Source organism: Neofelis nebulosa, chromosome 6 (genome assembly GCF_028018385.1).
Source record: "Neofelis nebulosa isolate mNeoNeb1 chromosome 6, mNeoNeb1.pri, whole genome shotgun sequence".
NCBI classification, from domain to species: Eukaryota; Metazoa; Chordata; class Mammalia; order Carnivora; family Felidae; genus Neofelis; species Neofelis nebulosa.
In genome coordinates, this window is record NC_080787.1 from 149,359,538 (window position 1) to 149,387,533 (window position 27,996).

At 38.9% G+C, this 27,996-nt stretch overlaps 1 protein-coding gene and 1 pseudogene across 2 annotated transcripts in view; one reads left to right on the top strand and one right to left on the bottom strand.

Annotated features, from left to right (window-relative positions):
- The window catches only part of PRKN (parkin RBR E3 ubiquitin protein ligase), a 1,360,952-nt gene that overhangs the window by 884,205 nt on the left and 448,751 nt on the right, over positions 1-27,996 (bottom strand). The gene's annotated exons all lie outside the window — the stretch shown is intronic.
- On the top strand, positions 1,096-27,981 carry LOC131514931 (proteasome maturation protein-like; annotated as a pseudogene).

Consider the following 27,996-nt stretch of genomic DNA (forward strand, 5'->3'; position numbering starts at 1 on the left):
GCGAGATCATGACCTGAGCTGAAGTTGGCCGCTTAACCGACTGAGCCACCCAGGCGCCCCTAAACTGATTTTTAAGGTAAAAGGCACGCACTTATTCTTATAATTACTTTAAATACTGTATTTGACTGACAATACATAAAATAAAAACCGATCCATTGGTTCCGATCCATCTCAAAAAGCTTATCCTAAGAATATCATGAGTCAAGAGCACACATATGCATGGACAGGATGCTTTCTGAAGTAGTCTTATAAAAGCAGAAACTTGAATAAGAACGAATGGGCATCTGTATGAGATGGGTTCAATGAATTACGTTATATCCATATAAACAACAGAATACTATGCAACCATTAAAAATCTGGTATTTGATAGGAAAACAACTGTTCTCCACTGAAGGGACAAAGATGGTCAATTTCAATAATTGAAAATATGATTGTTCCACCGCTTTTGGCAGCCACTGCACTGAACACATTCATTTATTTATATATTCAATAAGTACTTATTTTGTGTTTAATCAAATACTATTTGCCAGATACACGTACTGATAAACAAAACAGACTTGGGCTTATAGACACTACAGATTTAGTTACAAAAATAAATATGTAATTGTAATCAATTCCATGACGGAAAACCACAAGATGCAACCAGGAATGATAATGCTGGACCTAATACCTGGGTTGGAGAAGGGGAGCAGAGATTGTACTTCTAGGACATGACAGGGATGCTGAGAACAGTGCAGTAAAGTGTCCTTGGCATCTTCCTGGGACTGACACGTGGTCAGTCTGGGGCTTGACTGCATCTGCACTGACTGAGGGCAGGGGTGGGGGACGGGATCTAGAGACAGTGGCAGCTGGGTCCCAGTGTGCCTTATCAGCCAGGTCTAGGATTTTGAATTTTGAATCAATGAGTTCATTTGACTCATTGAAAGGCTTGATTCATTTGATTCATTGGAAGGATTGCCATGGGGAAAAAAGCATGAGTCACATTTTTAAATTAAATTCAAGAATCACTTATCATACGATGTAACATATTGACAAGCCGCTGCTGAAAAGCTGTCCTTTGCATTAATGGCACCATGGCCGTCAAGCGGTGTGGACATGGTCACCTTATCACAACCAACCCAGACCTCAGTTTCCTCATCGGTAAAGCAGCTGGTGGCTGAGGTAAGTGATATCACTCTCCCTACAGTTCAAGTGCAACTAAGCATTGTGGGGACATTGTTTAGGGATTCTGTTGCAGCAGTTACATTTTTACCAGTGTTTAGTCAATAAAATAGGGCTTCATACAAAACTGTATGAAAGGATTGGTTTGTTATTCTTGTGATACACAAGAAAAATAGTTGAATCAGAGGCTTAAGGGATATTTGACATTCGACTAAGTTTTAAAATATGAAATACCGAAACTTACTGCTAAATCCTCCCCTCCAAGATGCTTTTACAAGTTCTACTATTAGGGGTAAGTTGGGAATCAGATTGTATTCCCAGCTGCATAACTATTAGGTTGCCTGATTTTTTTTAGTCAATTAATATTCTTACCTGATAGCAATGTTCAACACTGTCTGAATGTGTATGTGGTTTGGAGTCGTACTATAAATGAGCATGACAGGCCGCCCTCATTTTGACATCATGGACAAATGACATAACTATCCATGAATAGCACGCATAAAAATGCATGTTGATGATGTTGAATTTTTTAAAGTTATTTATTTCTTTTGAGAGAGAGAGAAAGAGACCATGCGAGCAGGGGAGGGGCAGAGAGAGAGAGGGAGAGAGAGAATCTCAAGCAGTCTCCACGCCATCAGTCCGGACCCGGTGTGGGGCTGGGTCCCAAGAACCCCAAGATCAGGATCTGAGCAGAAATACGTTTAACCAACTAAGCCACCAAGGTGCCCTGTGATGATATTAAATTTTATCTGAGCTCTGTGCTCCTGAAAACAGTGAAGACTAAAGGAATTTTCACCCTTTTGTGTTTTGGAAAATAGCTTATTGCAAGGAACGGCCCTTCCCCGTAAAAGTCTCAGATGTCCTCCACCTTAAGGACAGACATGGACCCTCCAAACTCCTATTCTTTGCTTCACAGATGATGAGCTAAACTGCTTGTCCCCGCTGACCAGTCAGAACACAAAACTTCGGTTAAGTTTCTCTCCTTCCTCCGAGCCCCTCAACTTGGGTCTACTTTCAGTTTCAGCTAGGAGACAGCCCCTCCTGAGCACAGGGTGGCCACAAGGGACAACAGTCTCTGATCTACTCTCTTGTAATGGTGCCCTTTCACTCTGCTTCCACACGAGTTCTTTCTAGCCTTGTTTGCTCCTCTCTATTAAAACTTACCAACAAGCAAAACTTCTTTTCCCTAACTTTGAGAGGCTTGCAGACCTTCTGGTCAGAACGTTCTGCCCCTTCAATGTCCCCCCTGCCCCGAGTGCAAGAGTCCACCCCCAGCCCCGACAATAATCCTTTCCAACAAAGCCTCTCTTTGTCAAATGGCGATTTATTTATATTTTTATTTGACAACATTTACAAGGAATTCTGTCTGCGGAGGTCAGACTAGTTTGTTGTTTCTCAGTATCTCCTAACTTTCCCTCCAGGATTTGGAAAGGCATGCTTGGTGTGTGTGTGGGGGGGAGGGGGTGTGTGGGGGGGATGTGATTATTAGACAATAAAAATCATTTTAAATCACTAAAGAAATCTCCACAAATCATTGGGCATGATCCAGAACATAAAAAAAAAAAAAAAAAAAAAGTCAGTCAAACAGTAACAACAACAAAACTACCTACCCACAAAGGAAACATGATTTACATAATCAGTTCATGCTTTTCTCCTTCGTATTATGGAAGTTTCTTTGTTTACATGATCTCTAGTGGTCTGTTAAATGCTTGCAATGCATCAGTGCTTTTCCGAACAACATTTTGTTAGGAATGAAAAATGCTTTACCCATCAATAGGAAAGGCAGCTGAAAGATTAGAATAAAGAAATGAGTTGGTCTGCAATACTTATTTGGTTTTAGCCTTAGCTCTCAATCACCAGAAGGAGGTCTAGAAGGAAAGCTTCACTTTCCATTTTCAAGAACATTTTAGCAATAAGCAAAGGGTGACAAACCTATTTAAAAAGGTGATGAGTTGGTGGTATTTTGTATCACTCTGAAGGTGAACTATCCAGTAAACTCAGATGGTATTTCCAAACCTATAATAAGCGATTTTAGTGGCACCTGGGTGGCTCAGTTAGTTAAGCGTCTGACCTCGGCTCAGGTCATGCTCTCACAGTTCGTGAGTTCGAGCCCCGTGTCAGGCTCTGTGCTGACAGTTCAGAGCCTGGAGCCTGCTTCGGATTCTATGTCTCCCTCTCTCTCTGCCCCTTCCCCGCTTGCACTCTCTCTCTCTCTCAAAAATAAATAAACATTTTTTAAAAATTTTTTTAAAAAGTGATTTTTTTCAATGTCAAGTATCCAATACAATGTAAGGGGCAGGGACATTCCATTAACTCTTGTATCCAGATACTGGCTATGAAGTAGGGAGAAAAGTAGGTGACCCCAGCTTAGGGCCTACAGATGTCCTGTTCCTTATGGTGTGAGACACAGGAACCCACAAGCCATGGCACCCAGGCTAAGAGGGTGCAATGTGTTCCCAGGAAACTGGAATGAAAAGTAGGAAACCTGACTTCTAGGGGAACTCCTATCAGTATCCTCATCAGCAAAATGAATAATGTCAAATATGCCAACTTGCACACGGCTTATACATGTTCACATCTTTTATCTCTATATAGAAATCCATAATGGGGCGCCTGGGTGGCTCAGTCGGTTAAGCATCTGACTTCAGCTCAAGTCATGATCTCACAGTCCGTGAGTTCGAGCCCCGCGTTGGGTTCTGTGCTGACAGCTTGGAGCCTGGAGCCTATTTTGGATTCTGTGTCTCCCTCTCTCTCTGTCTTCCTCTCTCTGACCCTCCCCCGTTCATGTTCTTTCTCTGTTTTAAAAATAAATAAACATTAAAATTTTTTTAAATAAAAAAAAGAAATCCATAAATACTTATAAGGATGAATGAACTCCATCACTCTAATCAGGCCCTTGAACAAGCATTTTACATACTTAATCCTTACAACAAAAAAGTAAGGAAGATATTATTGTTCCCATTTTATAGACAAGGAACAAAGACTCTGAGAGTTAAGGGATCTTCCACGAGGCCCCATGACTGAGCCAGAACCCAACACCTGATTGACTCCAAAGTCCATGCTCTATGCTCCTAACCACTCTGGTTCTGACCCAGAACATTCTGGTGAGTTTCCAGTTGTTTGTAGAAAAACAAAAACAAAATCAAAGAAAGGATGTGCCAACAAGAAACTTAAAAAAAAAAAAAAGGCCTCATATTCTTATTTGAGTGCTACTAGTAACCATATAAGAATGATGTTTCTGGCCCATTGCAGACCCAGTTACCACTGTTTACAAATGTCGGCTCTGAAATGTCCACTCCATGAACAGCATTGGAAAAGTAGCTGTAGTGTGAGGAGTAAAGCAGGTAAGAGGTGACTAGAAGCAAACACCCCCAGTGTGTGCAGAACCCGCAGCTGGCCTTCTGTGCTCATGGCAACCCACCAGGACACCTTTGTCAACTGTCCCAACCCTGTGAGAAAGGGGTAATTCACTATAATATTGAGATGATCAGGATCGTTGAAATCTCCTTCCATGACACACAAAATGAATGTGCAGGGTGAACACACTGTTGCTGCGACAAGACTCAAAATACCTCTCTGAAAGTACAGTTAAGAGAGGGAAATGCTTAAATTACTATTTCAAGTTAACAGCTGGATAGTAGTGGTATAATAAATAAACTATGGAGTTGATATTCAGTACTAACAATTTTCTATGGCAAATTCATTCTCGTTTCCTAGAAATTGGAAGCTTAGTTTGCAGGACAAACTTTCCTCACCAAACAGGAAATGCTGGCTCTCAGATCAGCAAGGTAACCGCCCCCCACCCCCCATTTCATTTTCTATTTCATTTAGATTTTTCCTAACTAATTTGTTTCTATTTTCTTGTATTTCATGTGCTTTTATAAATTTCTTCAAATATTTTTGGCATAAGATATTGTGAGCATGAATACCTACAAGATCTACGTTTTCATTGTGAAATCAAATTATGATAGCATGCTAAAACATGCTAGTATATGAATATCACCATGGCTATTATGTATTTGCAGCTTATGTGAAACTTAAGAGTCTTAGATAAATTTTTTTAAATTTATTGTCAAGTTAGCTCACATACAGTGTAGTCTTGGCTTTAGGAATAGTTTCCCACAATTCATCACTTACATACAACACCCAGTGCTCAGCTCAACAAGTGCCCTCTTCAATGCCCATCACCCCACCTTCCCATCCTCTCGACCCCCAACCCCCATCAACCCCGTTTGTTTTCTGTATTTAAGAGTCTTGTATGGTTTGTCTCCCTCTCTGTACCTTATTTTTCCTTCCCCTCCCTTATGGTCTTCTATTAGGAGTGCTAGACAAAATTTTCCATGCAATGGAAATCTTGTTTTTACCACTTTTCAGAGGATGACGTGGAAGCCCAGGGGCAGCCAGCAGCACGAAGTAGAACTCAGTCCCCTCCGCCTCCCAATGGCAATGGATCTCTATTTCCTAGGAGTTGAGGAGCTGTCCTCAACCATGTCCACCCTCACTGCCCAATCCCAGTGGATGAGAGATTCCAAGAATGTGTTCGTGGTACTTGAGGATTCTGTTTTCAGCCCTTTCAGGAGGACCCCACACGGCAAATCTAATTAGGGTGAAAACGGCCTAGGGCGAGAGACCACCAATAAAAAAGGGCTTGCCTATGTCTCCCTGTGGGTTCTATTACATTTACCATTTTAATCCAATCACTATTCTACACAATTCAGCACAATATAGTCCTGAGACTATATTCTACACAATACAGTCCTGAGACTATAAAGCTAAAAGCAAACAAGAAAACCTTGGGCTTCCCAGATGTTAGGTGCAATCTGTTTTTGCTGCTTCTTTTACTAAGTCCATAGCATGGGAACTACTTCTCCAAATCTGGCCTCACGGGGTCTTAAGGCCAAGTTTGTGGTTTGCAACAAGGATTCCTCACAGCACGCACATGCGGAAGATAAGAAATGTATAACAATTTGCCAATTAGTGTAATTAATCCTAGTTGGTCTCTTTCATGGCATTGGAATATGGCTTTGCTAACCAAGCCAGTGAAGCTTGTTTTTACAGGCTTCCCAGCCGTTCTTAGTAAATTGCCAGAGGAGAAAAATAAAATTAGGAGAAAAGTTAAAAACATTGAAAAGTACAATATATTTGCTTTTGTCAACTCCTGAGTATGGAATAACTGATAGACATATAAAATGAATTCTTTCAGCAGATACTTTTGAATACTTCTATGCGCATGATACTTAAAGCATAATAACTGGTATGAAACAGATCCACAAAGACTTCACACTCCATCCTTTCCTTTCCATATGTGATCTGCTTGTGGGTTGGCGGCAACATTTTTACTTTAAGAGGAATTTTACCTTTTGCAAAAACTTTGGAAGCATTAATGAGAAATTGCTATATCTCTCATAGCTGTTGGGGTGCAATCCATTTACTTCTGTTAAAACGGAAATCTGAAGAAGAGCAAAACACACCCCAGTAGATTAACAAAAATAAAAACAATAGTCGGAGGAAGCGGGAATACTCTCTCTCGCAAACAGTAATGTCATTTGAAAATTCATGACCCTGTCACTCTCTTATTCACAGGAAAGGAGCCATGCCCCTGAAGGTCAATGAGTGGTTGAGTTAATTGTGCCCAAATGTCAATGGAGGATAAAAACTAAAGACTAGGATGAGTCCCATTAAAAATAAGAATAGAACAGGAAATAAAATCAGTACTCCAAAGCGCGGTTTCTTAACTAAAGTGTCATTCAATTAATCATACTTTAAGACTCACATATTATGAGCTTTCAATCAAATAAACCAATTCAAAGGTTAACTCCAGAATGGTATTTTGAAGGATGCGGAGGCATTGCTGCCCTAGAGATTTTTAAGACGTGCACCGATCACCATATCTCTCAGGGACTTTGGACGATCTTACTCTAAAGCTGATAATTTTGTGTATTGACTTCTTGAATGTCCTTTCAATGTAAGAAACTTAAAGTAGATCATGCATGTTAAAGTTAAAAAGCTTAACTGACTATTTTGCTCCCTCTTACCCCTGTGCTACAATTTTATCAAATGTCTTTTGCTATCCCCTGAAAATCACTGTCACCATCATCACCGTCATTATTTTAATCACTTATGCAATAAAACATAACTGGATTTGGACTTTGTTAAGAGGTGTTAAACATTATTTAGAATGGCGTCATCATTTTATTGTAAGTAAATCGCACCAAATTTAAAAATATAATTTAAAATTCCAAAAGCAACCAATATACATTAAGACTTTCATTACTGAATTCAAACGTCTATAGAACTGGCATAACGAATCGCCAGATAAAGTGACTGAATCAGATGTATGGTGAGTTCAAGTAAAGGTGAGATCATTTTGTGGAGATAAGTTTATTAGAGAGGTAGTGGACAAAGGAGTAAGAATTGATTAGAGAATATTAGCACAAGTTGTAATATCTATTTCTTATCCCTACTTATATTGCTAAGCCATGGTTTGGTTAAAAAAAAAAGTATGAAAATGATACCCAGGATTTATATGGTATCACTTCAACTATTTCCTTATCCTAAGTGAGAACTATTTCAGGACAGTACAAGCTATTGTAGCATGCTTTGCTTTAAACTATGAATAGTTCATCAAGAAAATGCTTACACTGTAATAAAAACGTGTGTCTGATAGTATCAAACGCACCACTATACATATTCAGCTCTACAGACAGCAATGATCTTGAAATTCAGCATGTCGCCAATGACACCAGCAAAATTTCCCACACAGATATACCAGGTTTTCTTCCACTTAGATGGTGATATTGTATCTAGTTTCAGTAAAGCAGAATTCTTTTGAGAAAGAATAAAAAAAGAAGCTGAATTTCCTGGAGCTTTTTACCCCACAAATGCTTATATAATTTATAGTCCACATTCTAAAATAATTTATTTATTCACTTATAATATATCCCTTGGATATTTCTAAAATGGATCTCTACCCTTCAAATTAAAAGGCTACAAAAGGAATTTTTAAAATAAGATGAAAAGAGAAGGATGGCCTAGGTGGACACACAAACTACCACCAAGTTTTAAATTTAGCATTGACCCTTCCTGCATTCAGAGCAAAATGTACAATGGACACACACTGGGCCACATCATCTCGTTATAGGATGGTTATTCCTCATTCCTGGTATAGACTCCAGCAGATGCAAGCTGCCTTTCCCATGAAAATGCAGTTCTCCGTGGCATTAATGACCATTACCTATTTGCACCAAAAAGAGAAAGTTCAGTCCCTACTGGAAGCAGAGGATCCAAATGACCCTCCCATAGCAGACTTAAATGTGTTAATTTTGATGAAGTATTCTTAGTTTTTCTCATCAGTTCCCTCCTATGTAAAATCCATGTAGGTATTTCCCACTTATGAGGCATATTTATACAAATGAGTTGTCTCCTAGATGTAATCCTTTCTTAACCTTCAACTATTAACTTAGGCAGAAATGTTTTCTGGTAATATATTCACAATGTTTCGGTAAATTAAGAGAAAGGATTCACATCTACAAATGCCTTCGCTATCTGGTTGTGAAGAAACCTTGAGTCACGTGTAGACAAAAGTAACCCATACAAGCTCCCCGCTCCTTGCCAGCCTCTCCCCAATACACCAGAGAACAACGATCAACTTCTGTTTACATGAAAGAGACTTAAAAACGATGAAGTAATTAGATACGTTCAAGAGAGATAATAATGTCATGCAATGATGACTATTCCCCAAGTGCTGCTGGCTCCCTGAGAAAAATCATTTCTCTTCCCTGCGAATCCTGCAGACGTGCAGGATATGAGGAAAGGCGACATTCTCATCAGAGTTAAAAGCATACAATATGAATGGGGTCCTCCACATGGCAATGACTGCAATAAATTACCAAGTGTGTGTTCTGTTTTCTGAGATGGGCTCAATTTATCATTTTATTGAAAAGGTTCCATTATGCTAATGTCTTACCAAATCACATTCTCCTGTTGCTGGAAGGTCATGAGGGGATATAAATTTTTACATTTAGAACCAAGTGGCTGTACAGCAGTCCCAGTTTCCAAGGGTTAATAAGAAACCATCAAAGTACATTCAAGGACTTGTCAATGGCAACTCTTTAAGATGCTCCCCTAGTTAATGGAAAGAAAAACTAATGTTATTACAAATTAAACATTAAAAAAAAACCACTCATGCTACAAGAATAGAGGTATAAAACTTGGTTAAGTAGGGGGTGACTATCTGAAAAAAATGTCTTCAGTGAAATTGTGATTTATCTATAGATCTGAAGTCTCAGAAGAGGTACATATTAAATAGGTCTCCATTATATAGTACGTAGACTGTCTAAATTATCGACCATGTTCATCTACCATTTTCAAACACTTATCCAAGTAAGTTTGCTAAAGATCTCTAATGTGCAAAATTAACATGCCTATTTTTCTGTAAACTCATTATGTCTATAAGGAGGGTGCTTAGGTTTTTGACGAGTCTCAAATCCCACATTTGAGTTCTCCAGAAAAAAGAACGATGATGAGCTAATTATTTAATGCAAATCAGATATTTTTCCCTAGAGTAAGGTTTTGTTTCCATCTTTCCAAGAATTATTGATTCCCTCCAATCACCGAGGACTGTGAACATAATTCATGAATATATTGTATCAATAATTTGTAGTTATGGGCAACTACTGTCAAACAGCTGAGTAAAAACACATTCCAAGCAGATAGCTCCCTTTGGACCAATTACTGTAAATCAAAGCAACACCAAGGAAAAACAGTTGCTCTTTAGAAATACTTGCCGGGTATATTTGGCTCCCAGTTTTCTGATGCAGCCCAAAAACCAGGCTGTGAGCAGTAACCATGTTGCTGGATTTGGCATTCTGTCTTGTCTGGTTCAGTTGCTGAGTGGTGATAGAGGTTTATATTGTACACTGTGGGTGCTTTTTAAGTTCAGGAGGCCCTTTAGAATGGATCACTGATCACATTTCAATGCTATTCCCAAGAGGGTAATGACTGAGAAGCCAGATATGGTCCAGGGCTGGGTGTGCTCAATCTTATACTGTGCGAAAGTACACACACAGAGTGACACAACATGTTCATTGATGACCTGGAACTAATTTGACAGGAGAAAAAACAAAAAACAAACAAACAAAAAAGCTTTAGAAATAGGCCCAAAATAGCTGCGAAGTCCGGTTCACAAAACTGTGTTTGAAAAGAAGAAAAGTGGAAAAGGAAAGAAAAGAAAAGATTATATAACTTCTTGACAAAGGCAAATCATAAAGTTTCTCACTGACTAACTCCGAACATATTAAAAGTGGTTTTTCTATGGCTTTTGCATATTTCCTGTCAAATGGTATATTTGTTCAGTCAAATGTAAAGCCATGGAAAGTAGACTTCTCTTAACTTTGGAAACGATTACTGAGATGTTTTACAAAAATGGAGAGATTTGCTGAAGGCCTTCTAATGAGGGGGTTGGTCTTACTGAAGAGTGTATAGGATGAGTGTTGACTTTGCAAACCATGCGGAATCGAAGCATTTGCCAATAAAAACTTTGATCCAATTCAAAGAGAATGGATGTTTTTTTATTTTTCAGGGTTATTTATTCTGAGAGACAGCGAGAGAGAGAGAGAAAGAGAGAGCACATGAGTGGGGGAAGGGCAGAGAGAGAGAGAGAATTCCAAGCAGGCTCTGTGTTGACACAGCACAGAGTGTGACAGGTGGCTCAAACACACAAACAGTGAGATTGTGACCTGAGCCGAAATCAAGAGTCAGATGCCACCCGGGCACCCCAAGGAATTTTGACCAAAGATCTTGGTTCAAATCTTAGCTTCAACATCTTTTAGTTTCAGGATCTTGGACAAGAAACTTACTCTTTACTCTCAGTTTTAAGGGGGAAAAAATTCTTCTTATGGGAACTACTAGCTAAGAAATATTTGAAGAATACAAGTTCACATAATTAAGGTGAATCTCTGGACACTTGAACTGTTTCAATAAATTGGATTTAAGGAAGAACAAAAAGCTATGCATCTTTTCTCAGATATATCAGAGTTAAATATGTAATAAGATTTTTATTTTATATTTTATAAAAGACGGGTTTGATTTCCCACAAAGACAGTAGTTAATCTGAACTTATACTTCTCATATTGGTTTATTAATTAATCTAACATTACACTTGTGTGATATTTAAGTTTATGAAAATATACATGTATGCATTTGTATTTCACTAGATTGACTTGTAAGTCTGGCAAATATTTTATAGTAATGATGTTTTGTAGTGTGTCAGCCAAAATATAAGTTCTTAGATCCTTATGTAACTTAAAACTCTGGATTAACATTAAATCAGGATATTTAACGAAGAATTTTTTGATGGCTGGATAATATCTGTTAAGATTGAATACAAAAGCATCAATAAGTAACATAGTTTTTAAGTTTCTATATTTTTGGTTCTATCTGCTGTATGCTAAAAACAGCTGGATCTTTAGTACACATTAATAAAATTTTATTTTTGCTATTTTTAGGAGTCAAACCCATAGAAAACTGTGTAATGTGTATCTATGAGCTTTGCTACTCTGCTAAAATTCTTGTGACAGGTAGTTCTCAATTAGCTACCTCTCAGGTTTTTGGTTTTTTTTGTTTTTTTTGTTTTTTTTTTCTGTTATCCCAAATGTAAAACAAAAAGTTGTTATTTTGGCTAAAAGTTATAATTAGCTTGCATGTTGGCACTGTACAAGAAGCAATAGCAACAAAAAAATACAACTGTCTCCCCAAGGTGATGGAATGAGTTTTTGTTTTAGTTTTAAAATAAGAGAGTTGTTTTCCCCCCACTAAAACAAAGTGGCAGTTTGTTCCAGAATATGAAAGAATAGGGCCAAAGACAAAACTTGAGAAAATAGAAAATATAACAAGTTGTAGAAAGTTTGAGGAAAGTGAATTTTACTTTCTTTTATTCATAAAAGCTAAGTCTTAAAGAAGTTATGAAATGTGTTAAAATTAGTAAAAAGTCTCCATAGTTTTAATGGACTTATTGATAAGATAATTTAAAAAGGGTCAAAGAAGGGAGCTCATAAAACCTATTTCATCAAATATTATATTAATTCAAAATTACGATTAGACTTCTTCTCTATGGAGTTAATACAATTCACGTTAGAACACCTAGTCCATCTATGCAATCTCTCCAAGTAGCAATTCTACAACCTACCAGAGTATTCTCAGCTTTAGGTTGATTTTATCATACTCTTCGACAGATAGTTTTAAAAAGACAAAGCTTCCTCACTTGTAAATGAACTGGTTCCTTTTGATCACCTTACTTCACCTGCATATATTTTCTTAATATTTTATTGTCACTTTATTTAAAAAAAAAATAGCCAAGTATTGTTTCTCAATTCTTGCCGAGGACTTTATCAGAATCAAATGATCAAATCTCCTCTGATAATTTCTTTGATCTTGTCTTCTAGAAATCAGATCTAAAATTTAAATAAAAATTTAGGGGCGCCTGGGTGGCTCAGTCGGTTAAGCGGCCGACTTCGGCTCAAGTCATGATCTCACAGTCCATGAGTTTGAGCCCCGCGTCGGGCTCTGTGCTGACAGCTCAGAGCCTGGAGCCTGCTTCAGATTCTGTGTCTCCCTCTCTCTGACCCTCCCTCGTTCATGCTCTGTCTCTCTCTGTCTCAAAAATAAACATTAAAAAAATTAAAAAATAAATAAATAAAATAAAATTTAAATAAAAATTTAAAATAATAATTTCAGTGTATACCTTGCACTTAAAAATGTCTTTAAATTGGAACGCCTGGGTGGCTCAGTCGGTTGGGCGTCCAACTTTGGCTCAGGTCATGATCTCACAGTTCATGGGTTCGAGCTCCATGTCAGGCTCTGTGCTGATGGCTCGGAGTTGAGCCTGTTTTGGATTCTGTGTGTGCCTCTCTCTCTCAAAAATAAACATTAAATTTTTTTTTTTAATATTAAAGCATTTTTAATTAAAATTAAAAAAAAATGTCTTTGAATTTCCCAGAGGGCACCTGGAGAGAGACGCTAGAAACCACTGGGTTTATTTGGTGTGTTTCTCATTTCTTAACGCGCTCCCCCTGAAGGAGCTAGGGAACGAGCTGTCCAGTCAGAGGAGACTCAGCCTTCCCTAGGTTTGGTTTACGTGGATAAAATGTTACTCAGCCAAATCTATAAACTGAACCCTTGGTGGTGGGGGGCGGCGGGGGGGTGGGGGGCACACAGAGATTAGTCGAAGCCTTTGTTGCCCATTAAAGGGTCTTACGCTCAGGGTTTCCCCTGACCAAACCCTTATGAAAGAGTTATGTACCGTACCACCAAGGGAAGTGTTGCTCTGCCCATTCTGATATTATTGGTCACTGTCAAAATCCAGCCAGCCTTTTGTTATTAGGAAACTGGTTCGTTTATGCTTCCAGCTGAGGCTTGCCTGAGAGCTCTCTACAAACCCCAGACCTAAACTGTGTCTTCATCACAGACGGACGGTCTCAGGCCTCAGGGAAAGGACCGTGCCAGGTGCTTTCGACTACCGATACTTTAAAGAACGGACTCTCAGTTACAGGCGTCAGAGCCAGCATTAGCCTGACAACTTCTACACTGTACCAGTGGAATGAATTAGGCGTTTCAGGATCATTCCAGGATCATTTCAGTCTGGAAGTCAAAGTCCTTCATGAAAGCAACCCACTAATCCAAGATCCGACAGAACAAGAATTAATTACATGAGAACAATTAAACTTAGGAGGGAAATTTAATTACGGCTATTTGTTTTGAATATTATTAGTACTTTCATTATTCTGTGTTTGTGAATATATGAAGATATTTTTCTTATTTATGTATCTCACCTTCAGTTTAGTGGACTACGCCTTTGTTTACTGAGTTAAACTTTTGCCAATAGTATCCGGTCTTCACTGGCCCTCAGAATTCAGAAACAAATACTTTATGGAGCCTTCTTACTTTTTCACCGCAACACAGTTATCGACAGCAGTTCAATAAGAATTTGTTCTCATCTTACCATGACATAAGTGAACAAAAAGTGCAACAAAGGATATTCACAGAGAGTGATATTTGAGAATATTTCTCACTTCATAAGGTATGACAACACATTACTAAGAAATGATAATTGACCTTACTTGTGTGCCGATGCCTACAAGACCCTCACATACAAACAGGTTTGGTATGGGGGCAACAGAGTCCCATTCAGGGGCCATAATTCTTATCCAGTGTAACAGATAACCCCAAAGACTATGGTTACTGCTCTACAAGACATGAACCAGCACTGTATCTAATCCAGCCATCCCACCCTAACGTGTCTTCATTACACACACGTACATGCACGCACACACTCCAATGTTGAAAGGGGATCTTTCTTTAATTGGTACTTTGAAGTTTTTACACAAAATTATAGAAAATAGTACAATATAACCACCGCCAGATAAAATGGATTAAATGATAAAAAGACAAATTGATGGTTTGTCCGCCTTTAGTGACCCTAAGACTGATCACATGGCACCAGCCTGATCCCTTCATGGTATATCTATCTAATCACTCACTTTGACCTTTTTATAATTGTTGCCAGAATGAGTTAGGACTTGCAAAATGGTGACTATTCTGATTTTGGTATCATCTTCAATTATTATCTGGAACAATTCTGCACAGAAAAGTTTCCCCCAACCACTAAGGGGACCTTGGTTACCTTGAAATAAAATTCTTATAGAAGTTAGAGAAATCGTTATTGTTTTTCTTTTAATTACCAACTTTCCAAGTAAAATTTTAGTGTTCTAGTTATTGCCAAGGCTTTTTAATACCTTTGATTTTTTTTAGTAAAATGATTTTAATAAGTTGTTTTCCATACTATTTTCATCTTCGATTATGCCATCTTTGGATAATACATCTTTGTTATCCCAGGTGTCCTTCACACAGTCCATCCATCTTTGATAACCCACACAAGCTATTGAGCAAGATAGCATTATAAGGCATTCAGGGTTCATCTTGCATATTTTCTGTCTCAGGTCTGAATCTGTCATTCTCCAGGGATTCCTGGCTCCCTATAGTGGAACACAATGTCAAGAGACCAAAATTTGAGTGGCCATAAACTTACTATTAATTTATAGGCTTGGAGCAGCAATCTAGATGCTCTACCTGTAAAGGAGTTGGTGGGGGGAGGGGAGTGGGGTGATAGTCTGAGATAGGAAACACCGACCATAGGAGGTCCCAACACTGGTTGCTCGTCAAAGTCATCTGTGAAGCCACCAAAATATAGATTCCCAGGCCTCCACCAAGATGTTTTAAATCCAATGCTCAAAGGTGAGCCCCAAGTAATTTAAGACACCCTCGGGAAATGTAATCACTCCAGGGTCCACTGGACAGGAGGGCTAAGTTATAGTCTCTGAGCAATCATATTTCCAAGACCATGGCATAGAGTATTTCACAGACCTTAGGAATTGAATCACTTTTATCTTTTATCACTAATTTCTCTTATCTTACAAAGTAATATATATTATTATCGAAAGTTATAATAAAACAAGTTTCAAAACAAAAAATAATAAAAATAACTCATAATCCTATTGTAAGAAAAATCACTATCAACTCTTATATCTGCTTTTTTAATCTTTTTTCTATATTACATATGCACACATGAAACATATATTTAGTTGTCTATTTTTTTAGACTAAGATCACACACCACTCAGTGTTCTGGAATCTACTTTTTTCATACAGCATCTTTCTATGCCATTAAATATTATTCTCCAACATCACCTACAATTGTTATAGAGTATGCCATTTTATTGGGTTGTCAAACATTTATTTATTCAGTCCCTATGGCTGGACTTCTAGATTGTTTTCTTTTTTTTTTTTTTTATTGCCAATGTAAACAATGCTATGTTTGAACATCTTTATGGGCAATTCTTTGTATACATCCTTAATATGATTTTGTGATAAACTCTGAAAAGTAGAATTGCCAAGTCAAAAGGTAGAGATGTCATATCTTCCTGTGGGACTGTAAAGTTCTAAAATAATTTCCTAACAATTTGAGGTAAGAGGAAAGTCTATGACATCTGAAAAGGACTACAATGGAAGCAAGGCTGTGTGAAGGGGGAAGAAAACTTGTTATCTGACTTTGTAAAGGACTGTCATTAAGTTGAATGTTAAGGTATGGGGAAAAGAAGCAACGTGCAGGATATCGTGATTGAAAGATGGTGGCACTAAACGATGTCATGGCAACCTCGTGCTGAGCAAAGTGCAACATTTCCGTGTGTGTTTGTGAGGTGGGGAATTTGGGAATGAGATTTAACTATATACATAGAATTTGGAAGTCTGAGTATCTGGAAATATTGACTGCAATGATTAAGCTATCTGGTTTTCTCTGACAGAAGCACTGGACCCTACTTCAGGAATCCAAACTTCTCCCGCAACTTAGAACTTCTACTTTCCGATCTCAAAGGACCATCAAAGAATGAATGAATACAGGTTTTTATTCACTTAATACATATTTATTAAGCACCTACTATGCTCCAAGCACTGTGTTGGGTACTGCAGACAGCCCAGAACAAGATGAAATCCTGCCTCATGAAGTTCACTTCTCAATGGGGCTTGTACCAACTGTGTGAGCCACCCTGGTGCTCACAGTCCTACCGTATGCAGCAAACCTCTCAAATTAACTACGTTAAAAAAGAAAACCTGTTTTTCTTCATACAAACAAGAAAATTTATTTTCCATGAAGTCCATAAGAAAAAGATACTATGGAAATAATTTGAAGGGATTCTGGTGAAAATAACAAGTCTGAAAAATTCTGGATTGTTCTGTTAATGAAAGACAACATAAGGCTCTAATATGTTTCTCTGTAATAAAGAAAAAGTGACACAAATGTACAACCATACAGTAGCCCTAAATTACTAGTATTCCTATCACTGAAGATGTGCTATATTTTATTGAGATATAATATTTCTTATGGACATAAAGAGAGTGGATTAAGCAAAGGACTCAAAGCTACGGTTCTATTTTACCAGAATAAGTTGACACATCTCAAATACAGCAACTCCACTAGCAGTATTTATGGACACAGAAAATACTCCATAATAGATGTAATCTTTCTCATTTCATGAAAGAAAATGCTACATGGTCAATTTGAAGCATGTTGTCTCACCACCTGTGGAAAAATTCTAATTCCTACTCCTCTTGGTCTATCTTCCCCCAAGATTGTATTTATTTTTCAAATACATGAAACACCACCAAAATCTCAGTGATGTCACCATGAAAGAGTAAATGCAGTAAAAGAATACCATCAAATGATTCAATGATTTTCTTAAAGAGAGGTGACTTCATAGCCAATCAGCTAGAACTCAAAGAGTTCTGGTGGCTCTTTATCATCAAAATGATTATATTGGCATCAGAAACCCACACAACAGCAGCTTTTATAAATAACTGCCAGATAGAATTATCACTCACTGAAGCTGGGTCTGTCCATTCTTTGTGACAATAAAGAAATTGCATGGCAAACAGCAGCGATCTGTGAAGACCAGCAAATCATGCTTGCCTAAGCCATCCCTCCAGATTACACTGTTTGCCTTCGTTGGTCAGCACGTTAGTGAAATGTCTTCTCTTTGAAAGGCAGGACATCATGAAGATGTGTACCCATCTTTTGCTTCCAGTTATGTAACAGTGGAGACTTTTAGATCCATATAAGGATCCATTCATTAGATTCGTGCAAACATCTGCAGAGAGATAGTGGCAACACTCAAGTTTCCAGAATGCTGTTCTGTCAAACAATTCCAGTCTGAAAACACGCACCCCAGTGATCAAATCTGAATCCACGTGTGCCATTCTCTTGCTCACGGAAACATAATCTCTGTCTGCATTGCTAAGCTCAATAGTAACCTGTCCTGTTTTTTAAATTTTTTTTATAAATTTTATTTTTCAGAGAGAGAAGAGACAGAGCATGAGTAGGAGAGGGACAGAGAGAGAGAGAGGGAGACACAGAATCCAAAGCAGGCTTCAGGCTCTGAGCTGTCAGCACAGAGCTCCACATGGGGCTCAAACCCACGACCTGTGAGATCATGACCTGAGCTGAAGTCGGGGGTTTAACTGACTGAGCCATAGTAACCTGTGCTTAAACAGCAACCCAACAGTAACGTGTTCTTAAATTTCCCTTGTCTGTCACCTATTGGCCAGATTGATAAAGGTCCTCTGTGGTCCACTTCAGCTGACCAGTCCCCAGCTAGTCTGCTCCTTCAAATTACTGGACACAGCCAAAAGGGTTCTCTGAGCAAGTCCCAACAGAAAAAGAAAGAAAACACTGCATCTTATTTTTCCCCCTTATTGAAACTTCCTTTCTGTCCGACTGGTTCCCGATAACTAAACACAGATCATGAAAACTAAAAGATTAATCCTATTTTCTGATGAGATACTCTCAACGTAGTATACCATCTAACAGAATATGAGAAAACAAAAACAAAAACAAACAAAACAAAACAACCCAAAAAGCATCATCTGTGATTTAGAGTTGGAAGATGATGACAATGTAAAATTTTAGGAAAACAGCCAGAAGAAATTTTGTTCCTGATGTCATTCTTCATTATCCCAGAACATCCACTATGCTAACCTAGTCCCAAATACACAGTGGAAGTGACCAGCATCTAAAATTAAATTTTAATTAATGAATTAAAGTGAAATGAAACCCCAACTTCAAAACCACAGTAGAGACAGAACGCAGTCTTGTGAGCAGGCAGGATGGCATGGGGGTGTAGCCCCTGTTTTTTTCTGATTTAAATCAGGAAGCTCTGAATCTATAAACCTGCACTGATTTTAGAGCCCGGGCCCAACATCAGGGCTGTTGATCACGTGAGCCGCAAAGCAAAAGGATAACAAAACCAGGCAATGGTTAAGTCACGTTTTGTATGTGCCAAGCACTGGCCAAGCTCTGCCAAGCTCTGTTCTGAGCACTGGTCACAAAGTAGCTGGAATGAACAGTGTGAGGTAGGTCATTTCGTTATCCGTGTAAACGAGGAATCCAAGGCCTAGCACCTTGAGAAAACCGGGGCTTCTCAAACTTTAATGCGCACCATTTGCCTGAGGACCCTTTTTAAAAACACACAGTTGGTGATTCAGCAGGTCTGGGATGGAGCCTTCCTGACAGAGTCCTGAGTGACGATGCTATTGCTGGTCTACAGACCAGAATGAGAGCGGCAGGAAGTTAACTGTCGAAGGTCACGGAAGCGGTAAGAAGCAGGGCTGGGAGGTGGCTCGGTCAGCCTGGCTCATCGCCACTAAACGTAGCATCTGTGTCACAGACGTTTCACACGCAGGGGTGCTGTGGCCCAAGGATTAGAACAAATAAATGCCTGTCACCTTTTCCTATGGCACTTGCCAGCAACAACCAATATTTATTAAGGGCCTACCATGTAACAGGCACTGTGGGAAACAGAACATAAAAACTATTCCCTGGCCTGACGGATATTTATTTAATCCACTAGACAAACAATTAACCATTTGATTCCCTTCTAATTACAATTCCATTGGTTGAACATTTTGATTAGTTTAATTACCATACACAGAGAAAATAGAGCATTAACTTCCAAAGAATCAGAGTACAATAACACACTTCTAACACCAAAGGTAGTCAATTTAATTCCATCTCTGGGGACTGAGGAAGAAATTTTTAGATATTACAGAGCTTCAGCGGTATCATTTGGGTAATAAATTATAGCTCAATTAGACTTAGAATGTGTAGGAGTTTGGGGGGCCCCTGGGTGGCTCAGTCAGTGAAGTGTCCAACTTCAGCTCAGGTCATGACCTCACCATTTGTGAGTTCAAGCCCCATGTTGGGCTCTGTGCTGACAGCTCAGAGCCTGGAGCCTGCTTTGGCTTCTGTGTCTCCCTCTCTCTCTTCCCCTCCTTGGCTCGCCCCCTGTCTCTGTCTCTCTCTCTCCCTCTCAAAAATAAATAAACACACACAAAAATTTTTTTTTAAAAAAGAAGGTGTAGGAGTTTGGGCCTGATTCTATGGAATTACCTAGAAAAAATTTAAAAAACAAAGTTCTCATAGTTTTGTTTTGTTTTCACTTATAATGAGTGTTTCAATTTCTGTTATAAAATGGACATTTTGCTAATTCCTATTTTCATTACTAGGTAGAACAAAGGTTCTTGAATTACTTGCAAATCTCTTGGAAGCTACCGTTCATACAGAATAACACCTTCAACAAAACATCCACAGAATTTCCATTAGTCTTCATTTATTCAGAACAAATTCAGAAAGTTTTAAGAGTTTATTATAGGCAGCCAATTCCCACCACTTAATTTGTAATTTTTCTCTTTATCTTCCTTGTAACAAATCAAGAAAATGGAATCCAGCAGGCTGCCCGCATTTTTGGCACAGTCTGCATTAATTAGAGCACTTCAACGATTCCCAAGACGGACCTCACCGGCTATAAATATCCTGCCTCGGCTCCCACTCTCCTGTCAAGTGCAAATCTTCCCGTCTTGGCACATGCCCAGGGTCCTCCGAAGGACCTCAGAGCTCAAAGAGCAAAAAATGTAAATGCTTTACTTTGTGGGCATTAGACCCATAGGAGACAGATGACCGCACTACCCACGGTGGGGCCTTTAGAGCGCGCAGTCACGTCAGCCCCATTTAGTCCAGGGCACGACTTCTCCCTTTCCTTTTTAATCAAAATATTCCCTTGCAGAGGTGACATCAGAAGAATCGATACCTCTGAGGTCCCTGGCGAGCACCCCTGTCATCTCCCACCACGACCCCCTGGAGTTCATTTTTAATTGCTTGTGTTTTACAACCATCGCAAAGGACAAAACACTTCTAACAGAGTCATGTGTTAGGCTACACCAGAAGCACGGGGTGGAAAGGCCAGCCTTGGTTTCTCTCCTTTCTTCCTGCAGGGAGCCCACTCCCCACTCAGCCGGTGAGTCATGGATGGCGTGAATTGCTCACTCATTCGGCTCTGGGCTTTCCCTCTCAGATTCTCTGTCACACAGAGGACACACGGGTGCTCCATCCAGCTCTACCTGACTACCCAACTCTTCTCCATTTCCAAGTACTTAGGAAAGAAAATGCAAGACGTGGGGAGACCTTCTTAAACTCCAGAAGATAGGAGGGATGTGACAAAAAGGTTATCATGGCCATTTGGGTCACTGAAGGTTTTGGCGTCCAGAGCTCTCCACAACAGGAGCTCACTCCCCAACCCCCAACCACCTTTCCAACGTCATCAGTCCTCCGAACCTGTTGTAGGTCATGGTCACCAGCCATGGTCATCACTGGCAGGACACTCCACAAGCTCGTCCCCCTCTGAGTGTGACCAGCCTCTCACCACCTCCTCCAAAGCCCCCATCCTCTGCCAGCCACAGACAAGTCCTTCCGGACTCTCAGAGCCCATCCTCCAAAGCACCATACTGCTTTGATTTGCCTTTTTTGTTCAGAACTCACTCCACTTAAATTGTATACATACATCTTCTAAACTGTGAGCTACTTGAGGGTCTGGTTCTTCTCATTAACCCCTGTATCTCCTGTTGCTGGTTTATTATACATACGAAGTTCTCCAAAGTTCTGACACATGCTACAACATGGATGGGCCCTGGAGACATCATGCTAAGTGAAGTGAGCCAGTCACAAAAAGACGACCACTGTATGGCTTCACTCATATGAGGTGTCTAGAGTAGTCAAATTCATAAGAAATAGAAAGTAGAAGGCTGGCTGCCAGAGGCTGTGGGGAGGAGGGATTAGGGAGTTATTTCAAGGGTATGTAGGGTTTCAGTTCCGCAATATGGGAAAGTCTGGAGATGGGTTACACAACAGTGTAACTATGCTCAACTCTACTGAGCTGCAAACTTAGGAATGACTAAGGTGGCTCCTGTGTTCTTTACCACATGAGAGTAATAAAAAGTACTCAGAAGGTGAGCTGATGACAAATGCAGGAACTGACTGCTCTGTATGGATGGCTCAGTTATCCCTGGCCACCCCTTTACCAAGTTGTGACTGCTTCCGGGTAACAAGTATTTCCGGTACTCTGCTAACCCCATGGCACATTGCACCCTGCTCTCCACACGCAGTTATTAACCATTTTACCCACCAGGCGTGATAAATGGGTTCAAGAGTTGTAAGGGCTATATTTTATATGTTGAATAATACTTCATGGCCATATGACAATATATGTACCACCATCCATGTTCCAGCCAATGGAAGTACGAAGTGTATGAGACTTACTCGCTTTTGATGAGCACACTTTCAAAGTGGTGAACAAAACCATGACAAGTAAACACACTACAGTAGATATAAAGCACAATCAACAGGAAGCAACAACTCATTCTGCTTTTGGAACAGTGTTCAGACTTCTTGGAAAGGAATATAGGACGATCCTCCCCACACACACCTCAAAAACCCACCCAAAATATGTCATGCTGGCAACCTTCCCACTACTGTGCAGTATCATTTTCCATGTTTTCACTTATAATATTGAGAGAGCATGTTATAGGAAAAAGGTCTATGTTGGAGAAAAAAATAAGTTCTTGGCAAAATCGTAATGTATTTTTTATAATTTTACAGGATAGCAACCTTAAGTTGCTCTCATATGACTGCCAAAATTTTGTTGTTTCCGGGAAGGTTTACACAAGAGACTCTCCTTAAAGCTGTTTGATGCACCAAGAAATCCACACTCTCGGGCTTAAAGTCATTAGCATGTCTTATGCATATTTTCAAGTACTTGAGATTTTATTTTGGATCAAATGAGAATTAAATCTGAAGTTTATCACTCTATTTCATTAGTAGGCCTCCATGACTGATTTGTATTTGGCAGATGTTAACTAATTTATAATCCTGTAAATAATGTTTGTCTTACACTACATTCAACCACTGGCTAAAAAAAAAATGCTGATAAGAACATATTCTCTGATAATCATGATATATCTACAGTGAGTATCCAGAGCTCAAGCCTTAAAAGCAATTACATTTATTTTTTAATAGACTTTATTACTTAGAGTAGTTTTAGATTGACAGTGAAACTGAGCAAAAAGTACAGAGTTCTCATAGACACCCCTCCCCAACACACACACACAACTTGTTCCACTACCAATACTCCACAGCAGAGTAGCCACATTTGTTTTAGTCGTGATCCTACACTGACACACCATTATCACTCCAAATCCACAGTTCACACTAGGGCTCCTTTTGGTGTTGTATATTCTATGGGTTTTGACAAATGTATACGGACATACATCCACCATTATAGTATTATACAAAGTAGTTTCTATGTCCTAAAATATCCTGTGTTCTGAGTGTCCGTCCTTCCCTCTCCCCAATCCCTGGCAATCTGTATAGACACAGATCTTCACTGTATCTTTAGCTTTCCAGAATGTCATATAATTGCAATCACATAGTATGTAGGCTTCTCAGATGGGCTTCTTTTACCTGGTACTATGCACTTAAATTTCCTCCCTGTCTTTTCACGGCTTGATAGCTCATTTCTTTTTAGCCCTGAATATTATTATTTCTGGATGGACCATGTTTCATCTGTTCACCTTTGGAAGGATCATGGTTGCTTCCATGTTTGGGCAATTATAAATAAAGCTGCTATAAAAGTCTGCATGCAGTTCATTGCATAGACATACATTTTCAATTCAGTTGGGTAAACAGCAAGTTTTAGCTATGTTGTATGGTAAGAGTGTGTTTAATTTTGTAAGAAACTGCCTTCAAAATGGCCATACCATTTCATTTCCACCGGCGATGAATGGCAGTCGGTGTTGGTCTGTTCCCTCATCAGAATTTGGTGTTCTCAAGAGTTTTGGATTTAGGCTATTCTAATGAGTGTGTAATGGTATGTCATCATTTCAAACTGTAATTTCCTAATGACATATGATATTGAATATCTTTTCTTATGCTTATTTGCCATCTATATAAATTCTTTGGTGAGGTGTCTGTTCACATCTTTTGCCTATTTTTTACTTGGTTTGTTCATTTTATTGCCGGTTTTAAGAATTCTCTGTATATTTTGGATAACAATCAAATGTGACTTTTGCAAATATTTTCTCCCAATCTGTGGCTCGTCTTCTTATTCTCTTGACATTGTCTTTCACAGAGGAGAAATTATTCATTTTAACGAAGTTCAGCTTATCATTTATTTATTTCAAAGATCATGCCTTTGGTGCTGTATCTAAAAAGTCATCACCATATTCGAGGTCATCTAGGTTTTCTCCCATGCTATATTCCAAGGTTTTTATAGTTTTATGTTTTACATGTAGGTCTAAGATCCATTTTGAGTTAATTTTTGCGAAAAGTATAAGATCTGTATCTAGATTTTTTTCAAGACATGGGTGTCCAGTTATTCCAGCACCATTTGTTCAAAAGATTATCTGTTCTCCATCCTATCGCCTTTTCTCATTTCTTAGAGATCAGCTGACCATATTTATGTGGGATTGTGTCTAGGATTTCCATTTTATCCCATTGATCTATTTGTCTATTCTCCCACCAATACTATACTGTCTTGATTATTATAGCTTTATAGCATGCCATAACAAGGAGCAGCCTCAATCCTCTGTCTGTTCTTCTTCAATATTGTGTTGGCTATTCTGGCCTCTCCATATAACTTTAGGATCGGTTAATCAATATCCACAAAATAACTTGCTGGCATTTTGATTGGACTTGTGAAGATCAAGTTGGGAAGCTAACATCTTGGCAATACTGAATCTTCTTTTCCTTGACCATGAAATGTCTCTGTATTTTTCAGTTCTCTGATTTCCTTCAAAAGAGCTGTGTGATTTTCCTAATTATAGATGCTGTACATATTTTGTTAGGTTTATATCTAAGTGTTTCATTTTGAGGGATGCTAATGTAAATGTTACTGCATTTTAATTCCACTTGTTCATTGCTGGTCTGTAGGAAAGCAATTAACTTTTGCATATTAATTTTGTATCCTGCAACCTTGATATTAGTTCCAGGAAGTGTCTGTTTGTTTCTTTGTTTCTTTCTTTCAGATTTTCTACATAGACAATCATGTCATCTGTAAACAAAGACAGTTTTATGTCTTCTTCCCAACTGGTTGCCTTTTATTTCCTTTTCTTGTCTTATTTTATGGCTAGAACTTCCAGTATAATGTTGAAAGGATTGGTGAAGGCCATTTATACTTAAGTTTTTTTTTTTTTTGTATTTGTCTATCTTTAATTTTTTTTTCTATAAAATGTCTTTGAGTTATATTTCAAAAGTCATCTTTCATTTAGTAAGAAGATATATGCTTATTTTATAGTAAAATGTTCTTCATTACTAATGAAATGCTTTCTTAGTAAGCTGAGACAAAAAGACTTGAAAGAATTGGATAAAATTAGCAAGTGTTTTATTTTTAAAAAGAGAAAAAAAGGAGGTGCGCCTGGGTAGCTCAGTCAGTTAAGCATCTGACTCTTGATTTTGGCTCAGGTCATGATCTTGTGCTTTGCGCGTTCTATCCTTGCATCAGGCTCCATACTGACAGTGTGAAGCCTGCTTTGGATTCTCTCTCTGCCACCCTCCTTCTCTCATTCTTTCTCTCTCTCCCTCTCTTTTTCTCAAAAAAAAAAAAAGAAAAAAAAACGTTAAAAAAGAAAAAGAAAAAAATGGTACACCATGTGATATAAAAATTGAGTTTTAAAATTTGACGACTTGAAGGGCGTGGCGGTGGCTCAGTTGGTTGAGCATCCAGTCTTGATTTTGGCTTAGGTCATGATCTTGTGGTTCGTGAGATCGAGCCAAGAGTTGGGCTTTGCACTGACAACACAGAGATTCTCCCTCTCTTCTTCTGCCCCTCCCCCACTCATGCTTTTCTCCCTCTCTCTCTCTCTCTCCCTTGCTCTCTTATTCTGTCTCTAAAATTAGAAAAAAAAGTAAGAACAGTATCTCAGAAACATAGCAAAAATTTGATTACTTGACTATAATTAATTTAACATGATTCTTCAAAATGACTTATTGTCAGACTGTGTCTACTGTTTATAATCAAAATGTCTAGAGCAAATGCAGAAACTCATTCTTTCTTCCTGATATCTATATTTTGAGGAGTATAGGCTACTGGATACTTCAAACACAAGCTCTGGAGTAAGACAATCCTTGGTAAAATCTTGCCTTGTCTGAATCCATTCTTCAAATAGTCTGATGCTATTAGCTCTCTATAATGAGGATAATAATATTGCCTACCTGGTGGGGCTTCTAAAGAATTGAACAAGACATTCATGGGGAAAAAATGCTTAGTACAGTGCCAGGTTCACAGCAAGCACTCAGAGATGTTGACCATTATTATTACCACTACTTCCTGGTGTTATTGGAATTAGCATATTTCTAGGATTCACAAGCAGCCAATTCAAAAGGCAGCTGACTTAGCCAGTTCCCTAAATCAGATCTCACTCTACTGCATGGCTCAGAACTCTTCCAGCGGCTCCCTTCTCATCAGGGTGAAACTTAAGATCTACCACCCTGTTTGCAACTTGCCCCCGTCTTGACCCCCTTATGACTTCCCTTCTTCTTTTTGTTACGCTCCTTCTGCCCCTGTCTTGGTGGCTTCCTTGCATTCCAAGCCTTGGATCCATACCTGGCTCTCCTTCTGCCTGAGCATCCCTCTGTGGATGCTCTCCTGAAATGTCACTTCATCAGAAAGGCCTTCTTAGTACCTTATACAAGAGAGCACCCTTTCTAACACCCTCTACTCCCTTTACTCTGGTAAATTTTTCTCCAGAGGACATATAATTACGAGTGATTTGTTTCTTTGTGTATTACCTGCTCCCCAAGTAGAATGAGATCCAACCAGGTAGGCATTTCTTCTGGTTCTATTTCCCACTACCTCCTTGCACCTAGAATTATGCCTGGCACAAGGTGGAGATTCACTGACTTTTTTGCTATGTAGTAAATTAACTGTAAATTAATGACAAATATTAGAGAATATTGTAATTTTTTCTCTAGGCCCAACAGCTTCATATTATCTGATTGTCAGGAGGTGATGGATGGCTCCTCATTAAGGAAAAAAAGATGTTACATGAGAACTTAGTTCATGCATGGGTACCTTGGAGCTCAGAAGTAGCTTACTCAACGTTCTTAATCAAATGTTTACAAATTAATGTATTTTATACATTCACAATATTTGAAGCAATATAATTTCTTATTTAGGGTATTGTTACGCAGGCAACAGAAGTGAGCAGTGGGGCCGGCTGAGGGTAACGGGGCTGAGAGGCTGTTCACTGAGCAAATTGCCAGAGGACTTGGACCTCAGCTAAAGGACAGCATTCCAGTGGCTGAACTTTCAGCAAGTGGACCTTTTGAAAGCCATACTCTTCTTCAAAAAGGTCTTCCTTGTGTGAAAAAATGAACTTTTGCCTAGTCATCCTCTTGAATTATCCGAAAAAAAAAATTCCAGCTCAACCAAGATAAAATGAATTTTTCCACACTGAGAAAAATCCAGGGTCTGTTTGCTCCACTCAAATTACAAGTGGGATTCAAGGCAGTGCATCAGGTTCAGCGTCTTCCATTTCCTCCAAGCTCAAACCTTTCACGGGGTATTTTGAGGGGTCATGATGAGACTCTTGGATTTGAGGATATTCCTAATGACCCGTCACAAAGTGAACTAATGGGAGAACCACCCTTGATGGTGGAATATAAACTGGGTTTGCTGTAATCTGTTGTGATGATGTTCATGAAAATAGAGGGGCTGCATCTTGTTTACAGTCCTCTTTTTACTATAATTTGATGTACACCACATTAAAAGTACTGACACATGAGAATTCTTGCCAAAATAGTGTCTGCGATCATTTGAAATTATTTGGGTCTTTGGTCTATTGCCATGTGACAATTGAAAGCACTAAAGGGAGATGGTTTTAAAACTCCCAGTTTGGTGCCTGG